This window comes from Mauremys reevesii, linkage group 22, assembly GCF_016161935.1.
Source record: "Mauremys reevesii isolate NIE-2019 linkage group 22, ASM1616193v1, whole genome shotgun sequence".
Taxonomy (NCBI): domain Eukaryota; kingdom Metazoa; phylum Chordata; order Testudines; family Geoemydidae; genus Mauremys; species Mauremys reevesii.
Window position 1 is genome coordinate 9,365,352 of NC_052644.1, and position 16,078 is coordinate 9,381,429.

A 16,078-nucleotide genomic window follows, 5' to 3' on the forward strand; every position below is an offset into this window, starting at 1 on the left:
GAATGAAGGGAGCAATGAATTCTTCTCTGGTAGCCACACTTGCAGGAGGTGGACCGATTACCCACTTGGTTCTGTTACAACTGTCTACGTGCACTATCGAGCATTAGTGGCCAAGATAGAGAAAGGTCATTGTCAGCGTGTGGCTAAACAAGGTGCTGACAGGAGAGACAGGTGCACAGAAATAAGGAGCACCCAGGGGGCAGCCTATGTCACTGGACAGGATGGCCTAGTGGTTTGAGGCCTAGCTTAGTATTTCAGAAGCCTGAGTTCAAGATCTTGCTCTTCTACAGACATCCCTGGTAACTTTGGGCAGCTCCCTTAGCCTGTTTGTACTTCAGTGCCCCATCTGTAAAATGTGGATAATAATCCTTCCTTTAACCCCATTCAGCTCAACCAGCAGGGGCTGGTGCTTTCAGAGTGGGAGTATCCAGGTTCTATCCCCACCGCTGGCAGAGCTGGAGTGAAGTACCTAGGAGGGCTTGGTGAGAAATGCTCAGAGCATTGTAGGAACTTTGTCAGCACACAGGGCCCAGATCAATTTTTGCTGGGATAGGATCTGACTTTCATGAGGTTTGGGTGTGCTCAGCACCATGCAGGATTGAGCTCTCAATATGCCCCTGCCCGCAGAGAGGTCTGTCTGTCTCTCTGTCCCCACCAGTGCCTGCTCTCCCTGCTTGAATTCACACTGCGTTATTTCCTTGGCCAGGAAACCCTGTGACAATCATTGTCGAAAACTCCATTGATGGGGCCAACCTGAAGCATCTCATTGTGACGCCGTCCGGCTCTGGGGAACAGAACATGATCGGCATGACCCCCCCGGTCATCGCCACCATCTACCTGGACAGCACCGAGCAGTGGGAAAGGATCGGGGTGGAATGCAGGGCGGAAGCGATCAAGTTGATCATGCAAGGTAAGTACTTTCATGCCAGACAGCAAATCCCTCTTCAGGCTTGCGTTAGGGACACGGGAACTGCTCCACAGGACTGGCCCCGAGGTCCATCTAGCCCAGTAGCCTGTGTCGGAGAGTGGCCGGTACCAAATGCTTCAGAAACCTCACGTTAAGCACATTGGGCAGTAGAAAGAGGGCTCAGGGATCAGGCAGCTGGCCTGGCGCTCAGGGGACCCCAGTTCAGTTCCCTGCTCTGCCACAGACTCCTGGTGCAATGTTGGGCAAGTCACTTAATCTCTCTGTGACTCCATTTCCCCCTCTGCAAATGGGGAGAGTCTCAGCGCCCTGCTGGCAGGGGGGTTGTGAGGGTAGATGGCAGGAGCTCCGCAAGCTCCCACTGGCACCCAGATTGTGGCCCCTGCCCCGAGGCCTTGCCCCACTAGGCTTCTTCCCCCCGAGGCCTTGCCCTTGCTCCACCTCTTCCTGCCTGCATTCTGCTGCTCACTCCCCTCCGCCCCTCCTCCCCCCGTCACTCACCCATGAGGCAGGAAAAAAGTGGCAGAGGCCATGTCCCCCTGACCTGCCCCCATTCCGGCACCCCCGGTAGGTACATTGAAGAATGTGAGTCACCCGGGTACTATGGGAATGGGGGCCAGATAAGCCCCTAAAATAGAGAGAGAATCTGCCTCCCACTTTAGGTCTCCTACTCCCTTTAGAGGTTGGTTTAAGACCTGAAGCATGAGGTTTAATATCCCACCCCCAGTGTACACCGGCATTAGTCATGATGACTCGGAATAGACCTTCCTATGCAGAGAAACACCCAACCTCGTTTTCAGTCCTGCTGGGCTTTTGGGCTCCTGTTCATTGCTAGCCCATGGCTGTTGTGCGGGGGATGGGATGGTCGTGGGGTGGAGGCCATTCACCCACAGTTCAAATCCATGTCAGGTAGCGAGGAAGGATTGAAAATCTCATGACCATCGAGAGAACTTGGTAGGTTTCAGCCTAGCTCCTGAAGGAACAGGTGTCCCTTTCCCTACACCGCGGGCCCCTTTGTGGGCTGCCTACATTAGGCGTGGAGTTTGAACTACAAACATCCCATCCATTAAGCTTTTACAATATGGGGAAACTGAGGCAGACAGTGACTTGCCCAGCAGCACATCATGCAGTGAGTGACAGAACTGAGAACTGAACCCAGGAGTCCTGACTCACAGCATCTTGCTCCAAACACTAACCCACCCTTCCCTCCTGGAGCCTGGCATAGAACCCAGGCATCCCGCCTCCCAGGTCCCCATACACTGTAATCACTTGGCCCCACTCCCACCCCGAAGGGAGGATTCATGCTGGTGAGGAACAGGGCAGTGCCCATACCAGTCGGCTTCCCCACCCGACAGCTTTCTGCCTTTGCTTCCCTTGAGTTGCTGTGTCCCTCCTGAGAGACACCTGCAGAAAAAGGGAGAGCCTCCCAACTCAGACAGCAGCAGCAGGGGTCACAGCTCTTACTTCATTTGCCTTATGCATGTAAAGTCCTCATTAGACGCTCGCCAGACATCACACAGCTCCTTCTTACTCTCCCTGTTTCAGGTTATACACAGCAGATGGTTTACAAAAAACCCGACTTCTCATACGCTGCTTACAAAGACCGGCCAGCAAGCACTTGGTGAGGACAGTGGGTTTTCTAATGCACCCTCTTGCTCAGTGTTAGCCTGACCCTACACATGTAATTTGTGAGCCAGAGCAAGTCAGTCTCCAGCCCAGAACCAGAGGGAAAAGGTTAACACACACAATGGGAAAAAAATACCCAATCCAACTCCCACAGATGGCAATGGAACGACGCCCAAAGATGAGACAGGCACCTGGAAGAATTTACAAAATCACCTAAGCAGAGTAGGGGCTTAATTCCCTTTGAAAGTCAATGGGAGTTGGGTGCCTAACTCACTAAGGCACTTTGGAAAATCCTGCTAGGTGCCTATTTGCATCTTTAGGTGCCTAAATACATTGTAAATGTGGCCCCAGTGATTTCAGTGACAGTTCAGTGTGGGTGAGCAGATGGCTTGAGGGATTGGGAATGAATAAAGCGAAGATTTAGTCATGGGTATTTTTAGTAAAAGTCATGGACAGGCCACAGGCAATAAACAAAAATTCACAGCCCATGACCTGTCCATGACTTTTACCAGAAATACCCCATCAGGGTGTCACACCCCTGACTAATGCTTAGCTGCTCCTAGGGCACCACTGCTCTGGGGGTCCCCAGGGAGCTGCTGCTCTGGGGGTCTCCTTGATGCTGCTGCTCTGGATGTCCCTGGAGCGTGGGGGGATTCCCGGGGGCTGACAGCTGGCTCCTGCTCTGGCGGCAGGGTCTGACTGCATCCGGCTGCCCACTTTTCCAAGGCCCCTGGGACTGCGCTCCAATGGCCTCCGGGGCTGCTCCTAGGACCGCTGCTCCAGACCCTGCTCAGACTGCCCCCAGGGTGGCCCCTGGCACTGCTGCTGCTCAGGCGGTCCTCAGGGATGCCCCCAGAACTGATGCTCGGGCGGTCCCGGGGCCAGCCACACCAGCCGCTGCAGCTGTGGAAGCCATGGAAAGTCACGGAATCCATGACTTCCACAACCTCCATGACAGACTTGCAGCCTTAGTAATGAACTCCAGGTCCTTTCCCTTTTAGGTGGCTAGTTTGTAACTGGCTCAGACTAATCGTTACCATTTTGACGGCTGTTCACTGGCTTGTGTGAAGATGAGTTTGATGACTCTCCGGTCCAGTTCCCAGCGGCCAGCTGCCCACAGCGGGCCCCCAACCCCACCATCCTGGTCATACCACTGCAGGCAGGGAGAGTTCAGCTGGCTGAAGTAGAGCCAGCTGTAATGGGGAGCAGTGTCTGGATGCGCTTTCCCGGACAAGCGGTGACATTTTCCCTAGCTCCCGCTCACTCAGGTTACCATAAACTGGCCCACATGAACCTCACTCCATTTACTGCTGTGAAATGTCTCAACTCATACCTGTGTGCAGACGGTCCAGCTTTCACACTGAGGGCAATTCCAGGAAGGCAGGAGTGATCGTGATGTGATTGATTCTGCCCTCAGGCTGACGGCGTATGTGGCGAAGGTCTTTGCCATGGCTAAGAAACTGGTGCCCATTGAAAACCAAGTTATCTGCGGGGCGGTGAAATGGCTGATCCTGGAAAAGCAGAAACTGGATGGAGTCTTCCAAGAAGATGCCCCCGTAATCCACAGAGAGATGGTTGTACGTGTTTCTTTTGACTTTTACACACCAGTCACTACCCACCTCAATCATCACAGCAACTTGTTGGTTCATAATTCAAAGGGACGTCTTACTGGGCTACATCCCAAAGTCTGTGCTCACGCAGCCTGATCTCCTCTTTCTCCCGGTGCAGTTACATGGAAAGCAGTGAATGGAGTTTCAGGCCCAATGGGCCAGAATGTATCTATTTAGTCCTTAGTGGACTTCCTGGAGTCTTTGTCACTTCTCCCTTGTTGGGGGTAAACATTCTGCTGGGGGTAGATCATTTTGGGTTTTGTTGTTGTTCGGGGTTTAGGTGTGAAGGGGGGGTCATTGTTGGAGCTAGGGGTGTTAGGGTTGGGATTTAGGGGTGCCAGGGTTTAGGGCATATCAGTGTTAGGGTTTATTAGGTAAAAGGGGGTGTCAGTGTTGGGCTTTTGGGGATGTCAGTGTCAGGCTTTTGGGGGTGTCAGTGTTAGCGTTTAGGGTAGAAGGGGTTGTCAGAGGCAAGGTTTGGGGTTTCAGTGTCAGGGTTTAAGGTGTAGAAGGGGGTGTAGGTGTCTGGATTTAGGGGGCCTGAGTGTGAGGTTTTTGGGGTGTTAGTAGTGGGGTTTAGGGTTTGAAGTGTTAGGGTTTAGCGATTGAAGGGGTGTCAGGGTTTAGCAGAGGTGCTGGAACTAGGGGTGCACAGGGTGCTGCAACAGCCCCTGGCTTGAAGTGGTTTCCATTATATACAGTAGGGGTGGCCAACCGGCAGCTCCAGAACTGCATGTGGCTCAAAAGAAAATATGCGACTTCTTCCAGGAGTCAACTGTGGGGGAAAAAATGGTGGGTGCTCAGCACCCACCGGCAGCCCTATCAGTCCCTCCCCCCTCCCCCCTGTCGGCGCCCCCCCATCAGTGCCTGCTCCTCCCACCTGCCACCACGATCAGCTTTTTCACAATGTTGTGGCTCTGGGAGGGAGGGGGAGGAGCGAGGAGTGCCCATCCCCCATCCCTCCCCCCACCCCTCCTGCTGCGATCAGCTGTTTCGCTGCATTGAGGTGGCTTGGGGGGAGGTAGGGGGGCTGGGTGCTGCATCCTCGCTCCTCCCCCTCCCTTCCTGAGCCTCCTGAGCGAGAAGCAGCTGATCGCAGCAGGAAGCGCTGGGGGAGGGAGGAGCGAGGAACCGGTGCACAGCCTCCCCCCACAGTCCTCTTGCCTGCTGCCCCTGTTTTGCACCAGGAAGCTCTGGGAGGGAGAGGGGGAGGAGCAAGGACATGGCTCACTGGGGGAGGAGGTGGAATGGGGCAGGAAGAGGCGGAGGTGGGGCAGGGTGGGGGTGGGGACTTGATGAAAGGGGTGGAGTGGGAGGCAGGGCCTGGGTCAGAACCAGGTGTCCAGCAACCCCTGGTCAGAGCCTGGTCTCCTTCAATAAAGTGCACAGTGACTGCTGGTGTGGAAATTTGTAATCAAAATTTTTCTTACACCATCTAACAATGGAAGGCAAGTGCAAATGGAAAAGAAATACACAGATGAAAATCGATGCTTCCAACAGGAGTGGGAGCAGAAGTACTTTTTCATTGAACGTAATGGTAAGGCCATGTGTCTTCTTTGCCAGACGTGCGTCTCTCAGTTCAAATCTTCAAACTTGCAGAATCATTTCGCTTCTAGCCATGTACATATGGATCAAGAATTCCCACAAGGTTCTGAAAACTGAACATTTTGAAAAAACAAACAGATGTAGAAGCCCGGTTCTTCATTGGATTTGCCAACCGATCACGGACTGTAACGTTAGCCTTCTATTATGTGGCCTGGCATGTAGCCCATGCAAAAAAGCCCTACTCTGAAGGTGAGTTTATAAAAATGTGCCTCACTGATGTGATTTCAATCCTGTCATCAGAGAACGAGAATCTACAGAAGAGACTTGAGTTCTCATCCCACACCTCCTGGGAGACCTCAGGCAAATAACTTTCCTGCTCTGTACCTCAGTTTCCCTTTCTGTAATATGGGGTTAATAAGACTGACCTCCTTTATAAAGAGCTTGGAGATCTGCTGAGAAGTGTTATATAGGAGCTTGGTATTATTAGATCCTAGGACCTCGTGAAACCGGGACAGGGGGACGACACTATCCTCTCATCTCACGGAGACTTGCTCGGCCACTACCGTTCGTGAGGCTAAACAGAGGACATCCTCCTCCAGAATTGCCTCCATCTTTCTTCTTCAGGCTTGCCAGTCCTACCTTTGCTCCATATGCGCTTTGTCCTCCTGTCCACTGTCTGTCCACTATTTTCTTGGCCATCCTCTTGTTTTCCACCTGTAAACGTGACTCTCAAACGCCTCCCTAACAGGATTCCCTTCACAAGCGCTGACTTTTATTTTTCCCAGTGGGTGCTCCCCCTTCGCTCCGCCCTGAGGCCCCATCCCCACTTCACCCCTTCCCCGCCCTTGCTCCACCTCTTCCTGCCCCCGCTCCTCCCCCTCCCTGCCAGCCCGCCGCTCCCTCTTCTCCCCTCTCCCGAGAGCTTCCGGCCAGCCGCTTGCTGAAGTGGCCAGCCCCTAGGAACCTGCTAAACAGCTGATCGGTGGCCAGCTGGGGCGGAACCACTGTGGCTGGTGGGGGCTGAGCGCCCCCTATTGTTTTCCATGGGTGCTTGAGCTGCAGAGCACCTATGGAGTCGGAACCTGTGATTCTCGACATCCCTTCTTTGTACATGCCCACCACATCATCTCATCCTCCTCTCTTGCAGCTTCTGTCTGATACCACAGACCAGGGCCAGATTTAGGGGCAGGCAATCCAGGCAACCGCCTCGGGTGCTGGGCTGGGAGGTGGGGGAGGGACGATGGGCTCAGGGTGCTGTTTTTGTTGTTAGAGACAAAAGGGAAAATCGAATGTTTGAAGTAAAATGTTTCCGGTATTCCGTATGTGGATTCATTTCTCACTAACCTCCTAGAATGTTCTGGACCTATAAGCTTTGTTTCTATAAGCTTAGAGGAAACAAATGTTTTTTTATTTGCTTATATATGGTATGAATAAATGCAGATTTACAGCTCCTAGTGTGCAAATTTATCATCTTATATGACCGGGATAAATTATTATGCATGTGAATCGTGCATCAAAGTCGTGAAATGGGCTACAAATGCAATAGAAAATAAGGTATTCAAAAATTTAACAAAAAGAGGAGGGGGGCGGAACACCAAAGACGCTCTAGGGTGCCATTTGGGCTAGGGTTGGCCCTGCCACAGACTTTGGTCTCACTCCTGATGACATTCTGCATGTGACTCACAGACTCATAGAATATCAGGGTTGGAAGGGACCTCAGGAAGTATCTAGTCCAACCCCCTGCTCAAAGCAGGACCAATTCCCAACTAAATCATCCCAGCCAGGGCTTTGTCAAGCCTGACCTTAAAAACCTCTAAGGAAGGAGATTCCACCACCTCCCTAGGTAACCCATTCCAGTGCTTCACCACCCTCCTAGTGAAAAAGTTTTTCTTAATATCCAACCTAAATCTGCCCCACTGCAACTTGAGACCATTACTCCTTGTTCTGTCATCTGGTACCACCAAGAACAGTCTAGATCTGTCCTCTTTGGAACCGCCTTTTAGGTAGTTGAAAGCAGCTATCAAATCCCCCCTCATTCTTCTCTTCTGCAGACTAAACAATCCCAGTTCCCTCAGCCTCTCCAGAAATGTCCTCGTTCGCCGCCTTCAAATATCTCACTTCCATGCTTTCCTACCTCCTCCATCTTTCACCAGCACAAAATTCACTGTGAAATTAAATAAAGCTGGAAGCCACATAAATTTGTAATGTCTTAATGTAACCCACACACCTCCTGGGTGAGGTGTTCTGTCCCATCTAGTAGCACTGAGACCACTTAGAGAGAGATTAATGAGTCTGCTCTAGAACCTTATGACTTTTAGTTCATGCAGTAGAGGCTCATGCATGTAGCTCCACAGGTCCCATTCCACCCTCTGACCACCAGAGTCTGTCAGTGTTACATTAACACCACCCGAAACCTCAGCCTAACCCACGAGTTTGATTTTCTTTTGTTTTCTTTGTCACCTCATAGAGTTTTGAAAGCAGCATCTCCAAAGCCGCTGACTACTTAGCCCAAAGGTACCAGTCTCTAGTCAGACCTTACACTGTGGCTCTTGCATCCTATGCCTTAGCCATGGTGGGGACACTGAACACCGAGAAGACGCTCATGAGAGCTTCGACAGGTAAATCAGGGCATCTAATCAAGTACTGAAAAGATGTGGCCAAGTCAGGATGGGGTTCAGGGAAGAGAAGCAAAGGAGGTTGCAGAGGGATTAACTAATGAGGAATGAATAACAGGCATAGACTTGTTCCTTTTGGCCAGATTTGAGCTTTTAGAGTGTGTCTGAGCAAAAATCACATTGGGGAAGAAAGCTACTAGACAGAGCCTCCCCTGGGATAGTCCTTGGGATGTGCTATAGACCGCCAGGATCCGACTTGGATATGGATAGAGACCCCTTTAATGTTTTTAATGAAGTAAATACTAATGGGAATTGTGTGATCATGGGAGAATTTAACTTCCCAGATATAGACTGGAAGACAAGTGCTAGTAATAATAATAGGGCTCAGATTTTCCTGGATGCGATAGCTGATGGATTCCTTCAAGTAGTTGCTGAACCAACAAGAGGGGATGCCATTTTAGATTTGGTTTTGGTGAGTAGTGAGGACCTCATAGAAGAAATGGTTGTAGGGGACAACCTTGGTTCGAGTGATCATGAGCTCATTCAGTTCAAACTAAATGGAAGGATAAACAAAAGTAGATCTGTGACTAGGATTTATGATTTCAAAAGGGCTAACTTAAAAAAATTAAGGAAATTAGTTAGGGAAGTGGATTGGACTGAAGAACTTGTGGATCTAAAGGTGGAAGAGGCCAGGATTTACTTCAAGTCAAGGTTGCAGAAACTATCAGAAGCCTGCATCCCAAGAAAGGGGAAAAAACTCATAGGCAGGAGTTGTAGACCAAGCTGGATGAGCAAGCATCTCAGAGAGGTGATTAAGAAAAAGCAGAAAGCCTATACGGAGTGGAAGGTGGGAGGGATCAGCAAGGAAAGCTACTTTATTGAGGTCAGAACAGGTAGGGATAAAGTGAGAAAGGCCAAAAGCCATGTAGAGTTGGACCTTGCAAAGGGAATTAAAACCAATAGTAAAAGGTTCTATAGCCATATAAATAAGAAGAAAACAAAGAAAGAAGTGGGACCACTAAACACTGAGAATGGAGTGGAGGTTAAGGATAATCTAGGCATGGCCCAATATCTAAACAAATACTTTGCCTCAGTCTTTAATGAGGCTAATCAGGAGCTTAGGGATAATGGTAGGATGACAAATGAGGAAAAATGAGGATATGGAGGTAGATATTACCACAGCCAAACTTGAACAGCTTAATGGGACTAAATCGCAGGGCCCAGATAATCTTCATCCAAGAATATTAAAGGAACTGGCACATGAAATTGCAAGCCCATTAGCAAGAATTTTTAATGAATCTGTAAACTCAGGGGTTGTACCGTATGACTGGAGAATTGATAATGTAGTTCCTATTTTTAAGAAAGGATTTAAAAAAGTGATCTTTCAGACTCAGTGGAAGGAGCAATCAAGACTCTTTCTGTAGTAGATTCAGCTAAAAACAATGTAGGGACTGCCCAAGGCACACAGCAGGTCAAGAGCTAAGGCATGTGGGCTGAGGGGTTTCCCTAATTGCAAACTTAGGGGCTAGTATGTTGGTTTTGCACCCTGTGCGTTAGAGGCAGAAACCAGCTGAAAGCCTGGAGAAGTCTTATGAAACAAGCAGAGAGACATTGCTTGTTAGGCCTAGAACTCACTTCAGGGGCAGACTTGGGGATTTCTCAGCAAAGAAGATGCGTGCTGTTGGGTTCTCTTATGCTCAGGGAAGTGGGACTTTCTGTGCATTTTTGTAAGCAATCCAGTTTACACCAGAGAAAATACCTGAGGCCTATCACCAATTCCTCATCCTAATTGAAACAATCCTCCAAGGCTCCACATATTGGGTAGCTGCTCGTCCCGAAAAGGGCAACAATCAGTTCAACTTACTGATCCTCCATGCGGAAAGTTGGGGAAGGAGTCAGGTGATGGTATGGTCCAGTCAGGTTTGATCAGAATGAGTGGATGTCCTTGGGAAAAGTCCTTTAGCTCGCCTTCTTTGATGCTGCCTAGATGGAAATCGCTGGGAAGAGCCAAACGCCCGCACCTTCAACATTGAGGGCACCTCGTACGCCTTGCTGGCCTTGCTGAAAATGAAGAAGTATGAGTTGACTGGTCCCATAGTCAGATGGCTGAGAGAGCAGAACTACTTTGGAGGAGGATATGGATCTACGCAAGTGAGTATGATCCTTATAGTCCCGGGTATCCTTCCAAAACTGTGTTTTGTGGGCAGGTCTCCCATCAGAAGGGATGGGATTCCGATCACTTGAGTCATTGTAGAAAGCCCTGGAGAATGCCCAGTAGAGAACAATCCTGCATTGCCTGGGAGATGGGCAACGTGACCTATCAGGTCTTTGCCATTGTTAACCTAAGGCAGAGACCAGCACAGGAGCATGACTGAATCTTCTCACTAGAGGCTGCATCCTGCCAAGGTGATGGGTGTGAGCACATGCTTCTCTTTAAGACAGCAAGTTGTCCCATGGGCAGAAACTCACACGCATCTGGACTCATTCTGGCATTTGTTTGGTTTTTGGCCATTTGTCTGGAGACAGGGTACCAGGCGTGTACGACCAATGGTCTGAGTCCATATGACAAAGCCATGGTGGATCATGACTAATCTGAATCAATTTGGGTTTTATCCATCTCTGAGTAGAACTGTAAACATTATTTTTGGATTTTTTTAAAACTGCTTATACAAGGCACTGGAGAGGATAAAATCCCTTCTGGTAGTGACAGCTAAATAAAGATCACTATGGAGTGTCCTCAGATATCCCTCCCTTCCCTGGAGTACAGGGGCCGCTAGGAACTATAGGGTCTGTCTGTGTCCAGCAGCCTCAGAAGAGAAGCCCCTTTACATTCCTTATTACTGAGTCTTGTATTTTCTCTACTTAAATGGATGCTACAAGCTCGGGTGGGAGTGGTCTATATTTCTGGAGTCACAGGCCATGTGTTCTATCCCTAACTGTGTGTGGCATAGATGTCTCTATATATGTAACCTACACACCTCCTGGGTGTGGTGCCTGTCCCTTCCAGTGACACCGAGACCACTTAGAAAGAGAGATTAACGTGTCTGCTACAGCCTTAGCTAAGGGACACAGGGCTTTTAGGTTATGCAATAGAGGCTCATACATTTAGCAAGAAGCCCTGTGTTTGAGTCCTGGACAAGCCCCCGCCTTGTAATACCGATAGACACTGGTCGTCGGTGGGCAGGATCAAACTTGGGACCTCTGGAGCTAAATGCATGAGCCTCTCTTGTATGAGCTAAAAGCCACAGGGCTAAGGCTGTAGCACACTCATTAATCTCTCTCTCTAAGTGGTCTTGGTTCCACTAGAGGGGACAGAGCACCACACCCTGTGGAGGTGTGTGGGTTACATATACATAGAAGGAGCCACTATCTTGTTGCACTGTGTCCAGCTGACAGTTGGCCCTTGTTAATAGCTGGGGTGATGGGAGACTAATTGACCATGCACAATATATTTATTGACCATGGGTTCTATTCCTGGCTTGGCCACTGGCTTCCTGGATGACCCTGGGAAAGTTACTTCCCTGCCCTGTGCCTCCGTTTCCCCATCTGCAAAATGTATATAAAGATCTTGTACTGCTTTGTAAAGTGTTTGGAGATCTCCTGATGAAACACACTACAGAGGAGCCAGGTAATATTATTATATAACCCTTTGCCTGCGTGACACCCAGTGGAACCCTGGTGTTCTTCTTTGAGTGCTTGTTCATGTCAATTCCAATCAGGGGTATGTGCGCGCACGTGCACGTTGGCTGGAAGATTTTTCCCTTAGCAGCATCCATCGGGTCAGCCTGGGCACCCCCTGGAGTCATGCCCTCATGGCTCCTAATATATAGCCCTGCTGACCCGCCACCCCTTCAGTTCCTTCTTACCGCCAGTGACAGTGGCTGGAACTTCCCTTAGCTCTTGCTCAGCAAGTTTCTTCTCTATTCCATTGTATATAGTTAGTTCTTAGCGTTGTTTGAGTTAACAGTTTAGTATAGTATGGTGTTTATTGGGGTTCCCCCCCACTCCGGCCCCGGCGCCATAATATGCCACGGTCCCCGGGTTTCAAGAAGTGTGTGGCCTGCACCAAGCGCATGCCGAAAAGTGACCCGCACTCATCGTGTCTACGGTGCCTGGGGGAGACCCATCAGAAAGATTGCTGTAATATCTGCCGCAAGTTCCGTCAGAGAACAGTTAAAGAAAGGGAACAATGGCTCAAGGTGATCTTCATGGAGGCAGCCCTACGCCCCCACTCTGACCCGGGCTCGAGAGATCCGACCCCTATGGTATCATCCTCAACGCGGAGCATCCCAGCGCCGTCGGCGAGTTCGGCACTAAGGAAGGACTCCTCCAGGGACGTTCAGCACTGCCATGGCTCCTCACGGAGCCTGTCTGACAGTATGCACCACCCCCACTCACCGGTGTCTCAAAAGAAGAAAAAGCCAGATGACCGTTCTCCTCTGGCTAAGCCAGGAGACATCGAACCTCAGGCGGGCCACTCCTCGGCATCTCCTTCTGGGGCCATGTTGACTCCTGCCCAGGTGTGGCAGTCGAGTCCAGCCCCATCTCGATCACCGGTGCCTACGCAGCAGCTGCAGCTCCTGTCCATGGCAGAAGCGTACCAGGATGCTTGGCACCTCCTCCACCTGACGGCACTGTTCTCTCCTGCCAGGGAAGAACCCTCAGCACCGACATAGCTGCATCCTCCAGTGCACTCTAAAGGGAAGCTGGCTATGATGTCAAGGTGCTCCCCTTTGCCTTGTCCATCGGTGCCTACCCACTCCAACAGAGAGCTTACCCACTCCCTGAGCTCTCAACATTCGAGGCATCGAGGATCAGCTCTTCCGTGGTCTTCAGTGTCTGAGACCTTGGAGTCTGAGTCTGACTCCTATCGCTCGGGAAGGAGCAGAAGTCGTAGAGTGAGATTGGGTAGAGACAGAAGAGAGCATCAGGCGTGGCCTCCACAGTGGCAGAACCCACCTCAGTGGCCCTTCTGGACCCCCTGGGCTTTTCAACCAGGGCCAGGAAGGAACCCAGGGCCCATGCTCAGCAACATCTTCACCCCTTTCGTACTGCCTTCCATGGTGCATCTGCCCTGTGCCTCCGGCCCAGTCGTTGACTCTGGCACCATGTTCGGTTCCGACTTTGGCAGCAGCCTTCATGGAGTCGATGCACCCATCTCCCACGCCTGCACCATTGTTGACGTCGACCTTGATGCAGACACCTATGGCCCCGGTACTGATGTCGGCACCAGGCCCCCCTGCCACCCACTGCCAAATGCAGTGAGCGGTGGTATTTCATGTCCTCCAGAGGCTTTGAGCATCTGTATTCCCACCCGCTGCCGGACTCACTGGTGGTGTATGCAGCTAACCAGTGGGGGAGACAGGATTTCCAAGGTCCTTCCCCAAAGAATAGGGATGCTAAATGCCTAGATCTTGTGGGTAGAAAGCTCTACTCGACTAGTGGTTTGCAGCTCCATATTGCTAACCAACAGGCCATTGTGAGCAGGTACTTTTGTAACACCTGTGCAGCAATGGTGAAGTTCACGGAGCTTGTCCCTTCAGATTCCCAATTGGAGTTCACTATCTTGGTGGAAGAAGGGAAATTAGTCTCCTGGGCCTCCTTGCAGGCAGCTTTAGATGCTGCAGATGCTGCCACTAGAGTGATGACAACGGGGGTGGCTATGTGGAGGAGGGGGACGCTGACTGCAAGTCTCAGGGTTACCCTATAAGGTCCAGCAAACCATTCAGGACCTTCCGTTTGAGGGTGAGACTGTTTTCAGAGAAGACAGACAAACGGCTCCACAGCCTAAAAGATTCCTGAGCCACTCTCAGATCCTTGGGCTTGCATACCCCTGCCACACAGTGGAGACACTTCCGCCCGCAACCTCCTCAAAGGTTCCAGCAGCAGAACCGCCAGGACAATTCTCGGAGGAGGAACCGGAGTGGCAGGAGGAGGCAACATCCCTCTGCTAATCAAGGCTCTGGCCAGCCCAAACTGCCCTCTGGCCCTAAAGAGGCCTTTTGAGGGTGTGATCGAGGATGGCGTTCCAGACCAGAGACTGGATCTATCCCATCTTACCTTTTTTCCTCCCAATTATCCCCTTTCCACCATCCATGGTTCCATATCACATCGGTCCACTGGGTGCTCTGCATGGTAGAGAGGGGATACTCCATCCAGTTCTCACCCTCCCACCCCCCTTCCCCATCCCTCTTCAGGGACCCTTCTCATGAGCAACTTCTCATTCAGGAGGTGCAGTTGTTCCTAGCACTAGGGGCAGTGGAGGAGGTTCCACTGGAACACAGGGGTAAGGGTTTCTATTCCCACTATTTCCTAATACCAAAGGCCAGGCCTATGCTGGACCTGCGGGACCTCAATAAGTTTGTGAGGAAACTCAGGTTCCACATGGTCTCCCTGGCCTCCATCATCCCTTCACTGGATCCAGCAGACTAATATGCCACCCTTGACTTGAAGGGTGCATATTTTCACATAACAATCGCGTACAACCCCAGAAAGTTCCTCAGGTTTCTGGTCAATGGTTCCCATTACCAATTTACTGTCCTCCCATTCGGCCTGTCAGCAGCACCTTGAGTATTCACCAAGAGCATGGCAGCCGTCACCGCCTTTCTGTGGAGACATCAGGTGCAGGTGTTTCTGTACCTCGACGGCTGGCTGGTCAAAGGCCGCTCCAGGGCTCAGGTGGAAGCGCCGGTGGCATTTATCAGAGCCACCTTCAAGAATCTGGGCCTGTTACTGAACGAAGCCAAATTGATTCTGTCCCCAGTCCAGAGATAGAGTTCATAGGGTCGGTACTGGACTCAACACAAGCCAGAGCATTCCTCCCACAGGTGAGATTCCAGGCTCTCAACACCATGATCCAGGGACTCATGCAGTTCCCCACCACCATCGCGAGAAATTGCCGGAAGCTTCTCGGGCACATGGCAGCCTGTACATATGTGGTACGACATGTCAAACTCAGGCTTCATCCGCTTCAGTCATGGCTTGTGTCAATGCACAGACCTGCCAGGGACAGCTTGGACAGGATCGTGACCCTGCCTCGCCCTATCCTCGACTCGCTCCCGTGGTGGACGGACATTCAGCAGGTGTGCTCAGGAGTTCCCTTTGCTGCCCCACAGCCATCCCTAGTGCTGGTGATGGACGCATCAGATTTCGGTTGGGGAGCTCATCTGGGGGACCACAGGACTCAGAGCCTCTGGTTGCAGACAGATCTCCGTCTTCATATCAATGTCAGGGAGGTCAGAATGGTGCACCTAGCATGTCAGTCATTCCGCCCTTATCTAACAGGTCGATGTGTATCGGTCACTATGGACAATATGACTGGGATGATCTATATCAACAAATGGGGGTGCACGCTCCTCTCCCCTGTGCCAGGAAGCCCTCAGGCTATGGGACTTCTGTATAGAACACTCAATCTATAGGTGTCGGACCTTCCTGGGGTCCAGAACGAGCTGGTGGACCACCTCAGCAGGTCGTTCCACAGCCACGAGTGGTCCCTTCGCCTGGACATCGCATGTTCACTCTTCCAGAGGTGGGACTGTCCCCTGATCAACCTCTTCACCACGTGACGCAACAGGAAGTGTCAGCAGTTCTGCTCCTTCCAGAATCATAATCTGGTTTCCACAGCGGACGCGTTCTTCTTCCATTGTGGGGGACCTCTTCTATACACCTTGCTGCCTATACCGCTTGTCCACAAGGTCCTGCTCAAGATCTGCAGAGACTGGGCTTGGGTCATTCTCATAGCACCAGCCTGGCCCCAT

General features: G+C 51.1%; 1 pseudogene; it reads left to right on the plus strand.

The window, feature by feature from the left end:
• The window catches only part of LOC120388832, a 51,537-nt pseudogene that overhangs the window by 19,650 nt on the left and 15,809 nt on the right, over positions 1-16,078 (plus strand).